We start from the raw sequence: 14,559 nt of genomic DNA, 5'->3' as shown, positions 1-14,559 counted from the left end.
GGTAGATCTGGACTATGTGTTGCGTGGACAAAGAACCGCAGCTGTCAGGGGTTAGAAACGCCATTCGTTTCTCTTGAGTAACCCTTGCTGGGAGAGGCACTGAGTGATGTCTGTCCATATCCTAGCTGACCTGAGAGATGTTCGTTGTGACCAAGGACCTTTGACAAAGGGAGAGCTAAAGGAATGGGGTTTGTTCTGTGGGCACAGGAACAAGGGAAACAAAGTGGTGAAAATAAAAATGCAACTTCACAGCCACAATTAATATGTTGCTAACCAGAAGCAAAACCCTGGCAGTAGAATCTGCCGAGCTGCGTTTATTGAGCACAGTGGACTCTGACCAGACACCAACTGGCGTGGAGTCTAATCACTTATCACTGGCCTGCACTCAGAGGAGCGGAGGATGGTCTCTGAGGTGCTGTTGAATTTAGCTGAGGAATGACAGACGAAATTGAGGGTTTTGTTGTTTTTCACTGTACCACGGTCAGCTTTCAAACGTCCAGCGTGTGCCAGCAGTTCCCACACTATAGTATCTTAGATACCACAGCCTTTTCCTGTACTAAGAATAAGAAATAAGGTAGCTGTTGGTAAATGTCAGCTTCTTAATGGTAACTAAACGTAGCTTCTTTCTACAGCGGCCATTTCAGGACTGACTCACCCTTTTCCAAATAAGTGTGCTCTTGATAGCCCCTTATTATGATGCATCTGCTTCAAACAGGCTGGTCGGAAGGGCTGAAACTCACTTATCCAAACATATATATCATATACCACTGGGCACTTCACGGTGGATTAGGTGTTAAAACAGAAAAAAACAGGCTACAGATGTAAGGCCCTGATCCAGCAAAGCACTTAGGCACATGCATAATTTAAGCATGTGAGTAGGGTGACCAGATGTCCCAGTTTTATAGGGGCAGTCACGTTATTTGGGGCTTTGTTTTATGTAGGCGCCTATTACCCCCCCCCCCACCCCCGTCCCAGTTTTTCACATTTGCTGTCTGCTCACCCCACGTCTAAATTCCATTGTCTTCAGTGGGACTAGTTGTCCTCTTAAAGTTAAGCATACAGTGAAGTTATTTGCTGTATCATGGGCTAAGAGTGTTTTTTCCCCTGCACCTGAGGACCCCGGTGCCCCAATTTTCCCTGCTTTGCATTCTGTCACACACCTTTTGAGCTCTGACATCACTGATTTATCCCTTTAGCTAAGAAAAACTGGAAAAGATTCCCTTTGGAGATTCTGTTTAATTGGTCAGTGGCTCCCCTTCATGCATCATTCTTCATGCTCGGCCCGTGCCGCATTTCTAGCCTCTGCCTGCCTACAGCAAGTGAGCGAGAGTGTATAATTTGGGGGCTATCAGTAAAGTTCAAGGACAGTGATTACAGGTGATGATTGTTTCACATGTCCACGTCAGGTAGGGAAGCTCACAGTGCCTCACTGATTTTATAAGGAAAGACTTATTACATTAATTATAATCTAAACTACACTGGTTCTCCATGTTTAACAGCTTGTTAAGCTGCCTGTGATCAATGGTGAGTGCTGAAGATGGGATATTTGCCCTGAGTTTTAATAACTTTGACAATTTTTAATGAAAAAAGTGGCCTCGGTATGCAAAATTATAAAAAGAAAAAAAATACCATAGAGAGAGAATATTCTAGGCACATGAAGCATCAAAATTCCAGTATACTTACATTTCTTTGAATATTAGTACTTAACTTTTGCAGTTTTGTATACAATTATTTTTTCAGTTGGGTCAAAAGCATTAATGTTGAGATTTTATTTGCGATCCCGATTTCACACCAGGTTTATGCCTGTGTAACTCAGTGGATTTCATTGGAGTTATTCCAGTACACCGATGTAGCTGAGAGCAGAATTGGGCCCTTTATATTTTATTACCACCACTTCTCCATCACAGCCAGTAACGAATAGAACTATTCAAACAGAGATTGACCGTGGCATTAAAGGACAACAAGTAAAAGATTGCGGGGGGGAGGCGAATAGCTTCTCCATTTTTAAAAGTAGTAACTGTTGATGGAGAACAATATGGAGAAATATATTAAGAGGAAATTATCATAGTGCCCTGGAATGTTGTTTGGTGGTTTGAAATCATCCCCATACTCTGTGCATGCGTGTGTTTGTATATGTGACTAAAACTTGTAAAGAGAAGACATAGAGCTTTCTTCTTTTGAGCAAGAGGTGCGGCTTTGTACAGAAGGAGGAGGAGAGAATAGATGGTGGCCAGTTGGAGGAAGAACAATAAAGCATGAAACTTGATCTTTGCAGCAGGCAGAGCAGCATGGGAAACGGAGCAGCTGCTGTGACACAGACTCCCAAGTGTGAGCTGCATTGTTGTTGTCGTAACACATTAAAGAGAAGACTGTGCATTCCACAAGCTGGAGCAACCTACTGGTGTCTCGCAGCTATATGTGTTTTTGTACTTCAGAGATAAAATATATCATGTGGCTTAGTCAGACTGTTTTCAAAATCACATAGTGCCTGGACAATTGGTAAATCTGATAATGTCTAATCTTCTCTCATCTGAAGTGCTGTGTCTTCATTGTTGAGCATTGACAGATATTGATTTAGTCACTGACAGTTTGCATTGTGTGACATTGGAAAGCCTGGTACTGCTAGCATTGCTCATGTAGATTATATTCAAGTTTTCATTTTGCTCATGTAGTATAGGTCCGTGCAGAGTGAAATTACGCACATCAATTTGGATTCATAAATTCACACTACAGGGAAGAATATGAAAGGCCAAATTGTCAAAAGTGTTCTCCAAAAATATCATGCACTTTTTTCCACACTTAGGAGATTTAGTGGTCCAAAAGGTGTGTCAGGTTTTGGACACGCGGCAGGTTGGAAAGCAGAGCCCAAACTGCATTTGCCCAGATAGACTGAATAGCTGTGCATCGCTCTGATTTGCATGCAGTGCAGTTTGCACTTGCAGATCTGTGTTCTTGCATGTCAAAAATGTAGTGCATGATTCTCCTCTGATGTAATATGGCCTTCAGTGGAATTACTCTTGATTCCTATTAGTGTGAGAAGAGAACTAGGTCCTTGAATGAGGAAACGAAGGTCCCCAGAAGGGCAAATGAGCCTGCAATGTTAGTGGCTATGTTCAGGTTGCTTTGCAAGGGGCAGGTTGGGACACTTTCAGTCCTCTAGGCCCCAAATTTGACATATAGTAAAACTGTGTAGAACCTGGTAAGAGAATGGCATCTGGATTGTGTAAATACCTCAAAAACAAAATAGCATTTTGCTGATTGTTTTGCAGAGGATATAAATAATAAATCACCACCATTTGGGTGTGACACATTGCACATTCCTGAGCTCTGCAGCAGCCAAACATGCTATTCCTAGAGCTCTGTGCATTCCTGCTGACATGTGGGATAGCTGTACAGAGAGGAGTCAACAAAAGGTATGTTGGCTTCAGCTCTGTTGCCAAAGCCATGGGAGGGAAGAATGGAGAGGAGCAAAAATCAGCGGGAAGACAATTCTATTTATAGGATGAATGGTCAGACTTGCATCTTGCTATTGAGTGGTGCATGGAGAAGAGTAAGACCGTGAAGAGCAGATTGAAATGAAGAGTGAGAAAACACTAAAGGGGCTTGACAGTGTTTATTTAGCTGTGGGAAGAGCTAGTAATAGGGTGTCTGAGTTGGCAGCGTAAATTATAGGTAGCACAGAAGAATGGAAACCCCTCAGCTAGATTATTTAAGATATTTTTTCTTTGTGCATTTGAGCTAAAGTTTTGTTTCTGAGCATAAGCTATTGCATTTAGAAACAAACCTGAAGAAAAATTCGCAGTCCTGAGAGTGCACAGACCCAGTGCTTTGGTGTGAAAGGTGCCCTGTTATATTCTCCATCACATTCTATTCATTTACCTTTTATCTATATAGGCATAAACATTTGAATACCCTGGACTGAGTCTCCTGGTGCCCTGCACCATGTGTGGTCATTTACACAAGTGGAAAGTCAGCCTATAGTTGGTGCAAAATGCTACTATTTTGGCTGGGTAGCTGCTCTGGTGTAAATGGATAAGCATTCTGAAAAGCAATGGAGAATCAGGCTCCTTGAACCTAAGTACGTCCAAATCTTGTTGTGACTTCAGGGGAAAAGGCCCATTGTTTTAAATGCTTAGATGTTTCATGGAGACATTTCTGGCAGAGAGAGCTCCAACCAGTCATGCATGAATAAACCTTTGGTTGATCAGACCAAAAACGGCTGGCCAGATTTCATCTGTGTCTTCTGTGAACATTTTTTAAAAAGTATCAGATTTAGTTTCTTCAGTGCCACTCTGAAAGAAGTTCCAGTTGGGTTTTGTTTGGGGTAGGAGGGTGGGTTGATTGGTTGGTTTGGTTTTGATGGTTTAGAAAAGTTTTTTTTTTTTAATTACTTCTTTCCTAGTACCGTGGAGAAGAAAAACAGATTTGATTTCAAAGGGTATTGCTAGTGATAGTACAATGCCGGAGCCCAGGCCTCTGAGGGTGTGGAGAGCTTCTAAAGGCAAAGCAACAAGCCCTTCAGCTAATTAAGTGCTTTTGAATGGTGAATAAAGGATGCTGGTGATGAATCAGGATTACAGAAAGCAATAAGTCTAAGCCTGGAGTTTGACCTCGCCACATACTTTCCTCACAGATGTGAAAATATCTTCTTGAATGGTCATTTCTGCTTTTACATTTATTTGTGCAATTGAAACTGTTTTTCTCAAACTTGTAGGGTGTTTTTTTCCTCCCTCCTTTCAGCAGTCTCAAAGGAGCCTTCATGAAATGGTTATAGATTGGTCTCACCCCCTCCATCCCCCAAGCAAATGTTAAATACTTTTTAGAAACTCAGAGATAAACTCTTGAAGAGCTGTAGTGGACTTGGCCACTTAACGTCCATTGAGGGGGTCCTGCAGTTAATACAAGAATTCAAAATGCGAGAGTTAGGAATTAAATTACAAAGACTAGTTTTCATTCAAAACTGATTTCTTTTTATATCATTATTTTCCTTTATGTGTTTAAATTGTGGGCACCCTCCTCTTGTACCAGAGTTTTCTGGATTGTAAAATGAGCCTTTGTAGTCAAATCTTTAAACTTCTTCAGTTTGTGGATCTGACGATATCTTAAAAACTCTTCATAGTGCATCAGACTCAAAGGAACAATCCATGCAGGAAAGTAGTTACCAATAAACCATCTCCTGCTATACATGGAAGACCAGTAACTAAACTAACTTTACACCCCCATCCAATTATCACCCCATTATTTTTTTCTGAAAATTGCTAGGAAACTCTATCAAAGCTGAAACTCTTTCCTTGATCCATCACGCTCTCACCTTCTTAAATTTATGTTCCCCTTAACAATACAGAAAAAGTCCATGCCAGCAGCGCAGTTCGTTCGGCACTTATGGAATGAGCAACCCTACAAAAATAAATGAGTGTGTTCACTCAAGCTGTAGAAATAGAAAAGAATCCTAGGGTTTATAGTAAAGAACAGTGAGGGGTGTTAGGGGGATATTATGCAAAATATCTTTCTTGCCATTCCCCACATGACAAGATGATGATGTGTAAAATGTGTGCACATTCAGACACATAGTATTTTAAAATTGCTGTTGGAGATGGGGGGAGAGAGAAAGCATGTTTGTGGGCTTCATATATTCAGGAGGGCAGCGTAAGCCAGTAATTGAAAGAAATTCAGAAACAAGCCTGGAATTTTACCCTAACACTCTGTCTTTAATTAACTGCCTTGTACCTAGGAATTGCAGCACATGGAATGTGCTACAGCTTTGTACCACAAATGTTCATAGACCTCAGCAATACCACAGTACTTGCATAGTGAGCGGAGGACATTGCACATAACGCAAAGTTCTCTGCTTAGCACTGAAATAAATCTTGCTTTTGTGGTTTTAAGTCAGTCCCTTCATGTTGATTTAAACAACAAATCCACTGTTGTTTCTCTTTGTTTAACAGAAGTAGAAGGGGAGGGGGGGAACCCTCTCTCAAATGTATAAGGAAAGTGACATGATCATGTTAAAGAGTGTCTCATTAGCTTTAAGTGGAGCCAGATTCTGCCACTCTTTATCACACGTAGTAATACCGTACTCTCCAGGAAGCCCCAATGGGGATTCAGTGGGGATGCACCTCAAGTGACAGTATGAGAATCTTGCCCATGGACTGTGCATATGGGTGGGTTGGGTTTTTTTTGTTTTGGTTGGTTGGTTTTTTAATTTCTTGCCAAAAGGACTCTTGGACTAAGAGCCCATCCTGTAAACCTTGATGAGTAACTTTCCCTTCCATGAGCCCTATTAAGTAAATCGGCAGTACTTGCAGGTACAATTACAGGATTGGACCGGAGCTACAGATTTTCATTTAAAACATTTTTAAGCCTTTTTGATTTTTTTTTTGGCACAAAAAGCGTCTGACCATAGAAACCTTTCATAGGTTCATAGATTCCCAGGCCAGAAGGGACCTTGTGGTGATCTAGTCTGACCGATGGCCTGTGCTCTGCAGAACTTCCCCAACATAATTCCTAGAGCAGATCTTTAAGAAAAACATCCAATCTTCATTTTAAAATTGCCCGTGATGGAGTATGTACCACGACCTTGTACATTGTTCCAATGGTTAATTGCCCTTGCTGATAAAAATGTACATCTTATTTCCGGTATGAATTTGTATAGCTTCTACTTCCAGCCCTTGGATTATCTTTTATACCTTTCTCTGCTAAATTGAAGAGCCCATTTTTGAATATTTGTTCCCCATGTAGGTACTTATAAACTGCTATCTAGTCACCCCTTAAATCTTCTCCTTGTTAACTTAAATAGATTGAGTCTATTACTACAAGGCAGGTTTTCTAATCCTTTAATCATACTTAAGGCTCTTCCTTGAACCCTCTCCAATTTTTCAACACCCTTTTTGAATTGTGGACAGCAGAACTGGACACAGTATTCCTTCAGCAGTTGCACCAATGCCAAATACAGAGGTAAAATAACATCTCTGCTTGTACTCAAGAAAGATTCCCCTGTTTATGCATCCTAGGATCACGTTAGCTCTTTTGGCTGCGGAATCGCACAGGGAACTCATGTTCAGCTGATTTTTCCACCATGACCCCCGAATCTTTTTCAAAGTCCCAGCTTCCCAGAGTTAAGTATGACCTGAATTGTTCCTAGATGTATACATTTACATTTAGCTGTATTAAAACACATATTTTTCCTTGCATCCAGCGTACCAAGTAATCCAGGCCATTCTGTATCAATGACCTGTCCTCTTCATTATTTACCACTCTCTCACAATTTTGGTCATCTGCAAACTTTTTTTTTTTTAACACTTTATTCTTCTGGGTCATTGATAAAAATGTTAACTAGCGTAGAGCCAGAAACAGATCTGTATTGGCTCTCACTAGAAACATGCCCGCTCGATAATGATTTCTCATTTTACAATTCCATTTTGAGACCTATTGGTTAGCCAGTTAATTTGTAAACAACTTAACAAAGGTTTGTAACTTTTTCTTGACTGGGCCCTTATCTTTGAAGGAACTGAAACACTCTGAACATTTGAGTTTCAAATGGCAATACAGAGGGATCCTTTCTCATTAGTTGGTGCCTAGAGGGCATCACAGTGAAGTTATCTGAATGCACAGTCTGCCTGTGTCTCATTTATAAAAAGAAGACCGCGAATAGTGATTTAGCCGATGGTCGAGGGCTGCTACTTGTGTTTTCACTTGTAAGTTCATACAACCGTAAGTCCCATATTAAAAAGGTGTGTGTGGGTTGTACTCATGAATGCCAAAAAGTATTTTCCATTACCCTAATGTGGGCCTGATCCTATTTTCCTCCCGTACTGAAAACTCTCATTGACTTCACTACCTCTAACCTCCAATTCTTGCCACATTTGAGGAAGATTAAAAAAAAAAAAAACAGGCAAAGGATTTCCAAAAGTGACTAGTGATTTTTGGGGCGCCCTAAAGGGGCCTGACTGTCAGAAAACTTCAATGTGTCTCTCATTGGGCACCCAAAATCATAAGTCACTTTTGAAAATCCTTTGCCAAAGTATTTTGAAAACATGATTTCTGTGGTCATATTGATTATTCAGACCTCACCCTCTGCTATGTGTCTATTTTACAAGGCAAAAATATTTAAAGAAAGAATCAAAAGCTGATGTCACGTAAACAGGAAAAAAAATCATTTTGAGGGTTGGTAAACTGTGTACTGTAACTAAAATATGAAGGCAGGTTTGGAGGGTGGGGGAAATACAGTCAACTACTTGGTCCTTCTCGTTATGCCACTTCGGTAGTTTTCAGCCTCGGTAAAATAAGTGCTCAACAACAACAACAACAAAAGTGCAAACCTGTTCTGTTTCAGATGCAATGCCTAGAAATAACTTTCCTGGTAAAATGAACTCAGTTTCTTTCTTTCTCTTTTTCTCTGGGCATTTTGGAGAAATTTCAGTGTGTGGGTGGGGGAAAACAGACAAGTGGCTGTAAACAGGAACTGATATTGTCTCTGCTTCTGAATGGGGAGAGAACTGAACGGGCTTCATTGGTTTCTCTCGTACATCTGTGTATCTGGAAACACTGGGATGATTCAGAGTTTTCTGATTAATACAGGAGCAAGCAAAATGGTGCAAATTAACTGCCATTACAGATCTGCTCTGTGTGGCAAATACGCCCCTGGAACAAATGCTGGTCTATGAAAATGGCTTAGAGAAAAAGGTAAAAGGTCTTAAATACAAATTAGGAGCAGTTGCTTCAAAGCTGTTAACATTAATGTGAGAAAGCGAAACACTATTATGAGCTGTCTTCAAAAATTCTGCCCATTTAGGAAGCAAATCAGCCTGTTCTTTTTGGCTTTGCAGTATTTCTGCTTCAAGTACTTAGGTCTATTTCAAGTATCATACACTAATCATTGATAGAAATTCACAATCAAAATGTAGCAGCCTCTTAGGACTTTGAAGGCTAATCACTCTAGGACATGTACATGCTGAAGTTTAATTTTTTATGCTGTATTCAGGGGGAACATATTTCCATATTGCTGTGTCATTCTAAGAAGCTGTCTTGGCCATTTAAAAAAAGTTAGGCTTGTCCTACCATTTAACTGTTTGACATCCAAGAGGGTTGAATTTCTTTAGCATAGATAGTATTAGTTATAAAATCCAGTGCCATGCTTTAACATTTCTGATGCCAATGATTACCAGGAATGAAAATGAGACACTAAAGACAGAGAAAAGCCTGATGATAGATGTTAGGTATTTATTTTTATTGTTTATATTGTAGTATTCCCTAAGAGGCCTGAGTCAGGATCAGAAGCCCCTCACTTGTACAAATGTATACGAGATGGTCCCTGCCTGAAGACTTCACTATTGAAGGTCGTGATCCTGTAGAGACTTAAGAACATGCTTAACTTCACACACTGGAAGTAGTCCCATGGCTTCTACAGGGCTATGCAGATGTGTAAAGTGAATCACATGTGTAAGTCTTTGTCCTTTTGTCAGTTTCGACCACGGGTAGGCAACCTATGGCACGAGTGCTGAAGGCGGCACGCGAGCTGATTTTCAGTGGCACTTACACTGCCCAGGTCCTGGCTACCGATCTGGGGGACTCTGCATTTTAATTTAATTTTAAGTGAAGTTTCTTAAACATTTTAAAAACCTTATTTACTTTACATATAACAATTGTTTAGTTATATATTATAGACTTATAAAAAGAGACCTTCTAAAAACATTAAAATGTGTTACGGGCACACAAAACCTGAACTCAGAGTGAATAAATGAAGACTCGGCACACCACTTCTGAGAGGTTGCCGAACCCTGCTTTAGACCTTGATCCTGTAAAGAAAAGGGATGTGGCATAGCAGCAGAGTGATGACTGGCAAATGTCATATTCGTCCAATGATTTTTTTTAATGGTAAGAACTTCAATGTCGTGTTTCACATCAGTTCAGACTTGGCTTTTAATAGCCTTTTTTATGCAAGTTTAATAATTATTCTTTACATTTCTGTGACTTTGAGCACATTCACAGTGTAATTTGTTTCACTGATCATTTTTATTCCATAGGGGGTTGGGTTTTAGGGAAAATCAGGCATAAAGGAGGGAAAACCTGCCCCTTGGAAGGTGCAGGGGGAGGGGAACTGACCCTCATCTGCCATTTCATCCACAACAGTGACAACAGCAAATGAGAAGAAATTCTTAAAAGCCTCTTTTTGGAATTGCAGCCCCCTAATGTTAATACTTTTCTTCCATTTCTGGAAAGGACATACTATCGGGGACAGCATTAATATCCCCAACATAAACAAATCCATTGTAGTTGGTACTTAAAGACTGAGGACTTTTTGAAGCCTCGCCTTAAATACTGAATGTGTTGAATTCTAATATTTCCTGTTGACAAGCACAATATTAAGTATATGCTCTTGCTCTCTAATTTACAAGGCACTTACATTTGGATAGGTTATTTTCCCCTACCATGACTATTCGTTTTATCTCACACGTCTGTTTTTGGTGATCCTTTCTTTGTTAAATCAGCATGTGTTCCTTTTTGAAATAGCTTCGTTCAGTTTTCTGCAGGGAAATGTGGTGTTTAACAGAAAAATTGCGTAACAAGGATGTTACTTTTTTTGCTCCCTTTTCCCAAGAGATGTCCCATGACTTCCTCTATTACTCCATTAATCGCTATAGCTCAGAATTCGTTCTGATCAAAGGAGCAGAATGAGGTTGAAAAGGGCAGATTCTGGCAGTTGACTTGACTTGTTTAGATTCCCTACTGAGCTCATTTACATCTGGAATTAAGCTGTTCCTGCTGTATTTTTCCTCCTCAGTTTGTTGACAATAGTACTCTTTCCAGCCCTGTCCTCATGGGGGGGCAGCAGCACTGAAGGCAAAGCAATAACCATGGGCTGACCAACCATTCAGATTACTTTGACTGAGATTCAGAACAGAATTTCTCTAGGTCTGTAGAACCAAAGTCCTGCCATGGTACTAGTGAGGCTACACAATCCGCTTGTGAATTTTCAGTGTCAGTTTGACTACCTATGTCTGTCTTTAGATCTCATTATTTATTCCAGTATAGAACCTGCTAACTGACCAGAAGCTCAGGAGAAACTGAAGCAAATAATTAAGTTTGTGTGTGTTATGTAAGCACCATGTTTCCATCTTCTTCAGCTAAACCTGGATTATTACCTATGCTACAAATGCGGAAGAAATCATTTTAAAATACGTAAGGGAAAAAAAATTTAAACCTCTTGAAGTCTCTGGTGAAAGTCTTACTTTACCATATAACGGCTTAGTTAAAGGATGCAGTTGACTTTAATGTCTCCTTTATTTTGAGCTCAGGTCTTGGTACCATGAAGTGCTTTTGGATTTCGAGAGAGAGAGAGAGAGAGAGAGAGAGAGAGAGAGAGAGAGAGAGAGAGAGAGAGAGAGAGAGAGAGAGAGAGAGAGAGAGAGAGAGAGAGAGAGAGAGAGAGAGAGAGAGAGAGTGTGTGTGTGTGTGTGTGTGTGTGTGTGTGTGTGTGTGTGTGTGTATATGTGAAATACATAATGTCCCTGGCAATTTGGTGCCTGATCTTGTCTTCCTCATGCACCCCAAATTTCCACTGATGTCACTGGGAGTTCTGCGCGCACAAGGAATGCGGTGTATGGCCCTTGATGTGATAATTGTTTTATGATTAAACCGCTCCCAAAAGTGTGCTAGATGCTTCACAGACAACAGAGATAGATACATTCCCTGCCCTCAACAGAGATTCACATATCATTGAACTGACCTATGGTTGCTGAAATGTGAATGGCACTCGGTTATCGGAGAATATTGTGTATTTAATGGTTTAAGAGTACTTCAGATTAGCCTGAGCAGAGAGAGAGTGATGTTATCATTATGTACTGACTGGCATTCTGAAAAAACTTCAGTAGAGCCAGTCAGCAATTTTCTGTACATGTGTTTTTTTGTTGGTTTTTTTTTTAAAGGGAAATTTCTGCTTTCATTGAAAGTTGTCAATTTTTCCCCAAAACCGGAAAAATCTGTTTTAAACTGAAAATTTTCCACTTTTGTTTTTTTTCTGGAAAATCCCAACTATTGAAAGAAAAACTGGAATTTTGTTTTCATCAAAATTGTTTGCAGAAGGGTGGAACAGGGAAAATCCTTTAGACAGCCAGCTCTGCATGTGAGCTTTTTTTTTTTTCTGATATACACGCTGACAGGCTGGGATTTTAATTTAAAAATGAGCAAGTGTCCTGAATTAGAGTTCCTGTGTGAAATGAAGTCAGAGGGGCAGTCCACATTGTACCTGCTTTACCCATTCTAGCTTTCCACAGCGTATAAATCTGTGTCAGTTTTAACATGTTGGAGTCTTCCCAGAATCTGCATAGACTCTCTTCAAGCAAGAAACGTTGTTACACTATGGGCAGTAATTTAACTCTCTCCATGACTTCTTGTTTTGTTTACGTACAAGTGTGAACAATACTGAGGGCTACCGAGGGGCTTCTGAAAGAATTATGATGTCCAGATGCCACTGTAAAGAAGATCTTGTCTCTCGAGTACAAATCCTTGCCCCTATCTCTCTCTTAATTAAACATTTTAAGGACAGTTACATAATTGCTTTCTAGAGTACTGTAAAGTGTAACTAAATGGTAAAGTTGGTTTGTACCCTGCTCACAAAGCTGTTTTTTTTGCCTTCTAACTGGGAGCAGCTATTTTTAAAATCATGACCACTACAATAACCCTTTCCAAACCAGACTTTTGGGTCTGAAAATCTGGATTCTGAGGGAAATATAGGGAGCCTTTCCATTCCCATGGTGTAACCTAAGAGCTTTAGCAAAAAAAGAAGGAATTAAAGTAATTCAGAGTAGTAGAGGCATGAAAACTTAAGTGACCTTCTGTAAATTCTGTGTGCATTTCTACCCCAATTACACTATATCCCCTCCTGTAACACTGTTCTTCCACACGTTTACTGCTCAGAAAACCAACAGCTACTCGTCTTTGCAAACATGTGTACCAGTTTCCCATACATTACAGGCTCGAACGCATATTTTTAAGAGCAGTTCATGACTGGGATGACGGGAAGGAAATGAGCAGAAAACATCATATTCTATCTCTCTCTGAAATCTTGCTGGTGAAAGATACGGTTACCACCATAATGATCAGATGCTAATTGATTCATTGTGCTGTGAGGCAAGTGCTGAGCAGAGGAGCCGGGCGAGTTGTCTTCTTACTCAAACTCCACTTTGGTTTAGTTGTTGAGGAAGAGCAGGAGAGGGCTAGAAAGCTGCTGCCACTACATCCAGTGCATGTTTTTCTCAGAAAAGAAGAGGCACCTCCAGCCAAGAGCTTTTTCCTTTGGAAACTGTGGCTGGGAAGGGCCCCTTTGGCTTGCGAGACGAAGTGGGCAGGCAGACATCCCCTTTCCTGAATCCCAGGCAGGCAGGCACCAGACGGCTGAAGGAAGAGAGGCACCAGGCTGAATTAGATTGCCTCACTATCCAAAGCAGGCAGTCAGAGAGTCAGGCTTAATTGGTTTGCAGCTGTTCATTTTTTCCCTTCCCTCCTCCCCTGTGTCCTTTCCCCCTCCTCCTATCTGACCCCCCACACCCACCATCACTCTAGCTAGCAGAACGGAAACCTCGCCAAGTTGGGAAGGAGTATCTGAATTGTCTGACTAATTTTTAGCAACTTTTATACCATTCCGTAAAGAGCAGCAGCAAAGGGGAAGGAAAGTAAAGCCTTTTAAACAACAAACAAACAAACAACAAACCCTTCAGTAAAACCCAGTAATTTTAGTTCCATTGTATTTTTTTTTTTTTGGTGTGTGTTTGGTGCAGGAGGTGTTTTTGCAGTGTTTTGTTGTTGCTGAGTGGCTGGAGACCAGTCTTTCCTCACTGTCCTTTAGCTGTTACAAATGGCCAAGTGACCAGTGATTTTTGGGTGCCATTGACAGAGACCTTTTAACGGGGTTTCACTTTCAGAAAGTCCTGAACAACGGGCCTCTGGAAAATAGGCCCAGTTAGAGGGTCTCAAGTTGGGCCCCTAAAATCACTGGTCAGTTTTGAAAATCTTGGCCTTCAATCCTAATTCTCAGAATTGTGTATGTTCGAGGTGGGAGCCTGCAATGGAAATTTCACATATCCATGATTTAGTTTAACTTTTGCACCGTTTACATTCTCCAAGCTTCATTGAAGATGATGGGATTGTGATCTTTCCCAGGCAGAAATGACAGGCACCGCTTGCCTCACATTCTCTCTATCCCATTGCTTTCTCTGACTTCCAGGGATCTACCTTTACAAACTGGGACTGAGATTCACCTTAGGGAAAACTTCACTTTAATATGATGTTCTTCTATAATGATCTTGGATGCTGGATACCAACTCTTCTTTAGAATTATGACAGTCATGGTGGCTTCTTCAGAAAGAGGAGATGAGTAGCAACCCCCCTTTCTTTTTGATCCAGGCACCTTCACTTCTGTAAATCCATCTAGAAGCCGCATGGCTTCTAACAGTATCCTCTGAGTCAGGGTTAGAGGTGACCAAGCCAAAATTGCTCATGTCACAGAAGTTGGCTCATTGGAAAAAATAACAAATTGACACATGCCAGAGGAAAGACTCTGGA

At 40.6% G+C, this 14,559-nt stretch overlaps 1 protein-coding gene across 2 annotated transcripts in view; it reads left to right on the top strand.

Annotated features, from left to right (window-relative positions):
• The window catches only part of MAMLD1 (mastermind like domain containing 1), a 100,712-nt gene that overhangs the window by 64,547 nt on the left and 21,606 nt on the right, over positions 1–14,559 (top strand). The gene's annotated exons all lie outside the window — the stretch shown is intronic.

Source organism: Gopherus evgoodei, chromosome 9, assembly GCF_007399415.2.
Source record: "Gopherus evgoodei ecotype Sinaloan lineage chromosome 9, rGopEvg1_v1.p, whole genome shotgun sequence".
Lineage (NCBI taxonomy): Eukaryota > Metazoa > Chordata > Testudines > Testudinidae > Gopherus > Gopherus evgoodei.
This window is presented reverse-complemented; position numbering and strand designations above follow the sequence as displayed.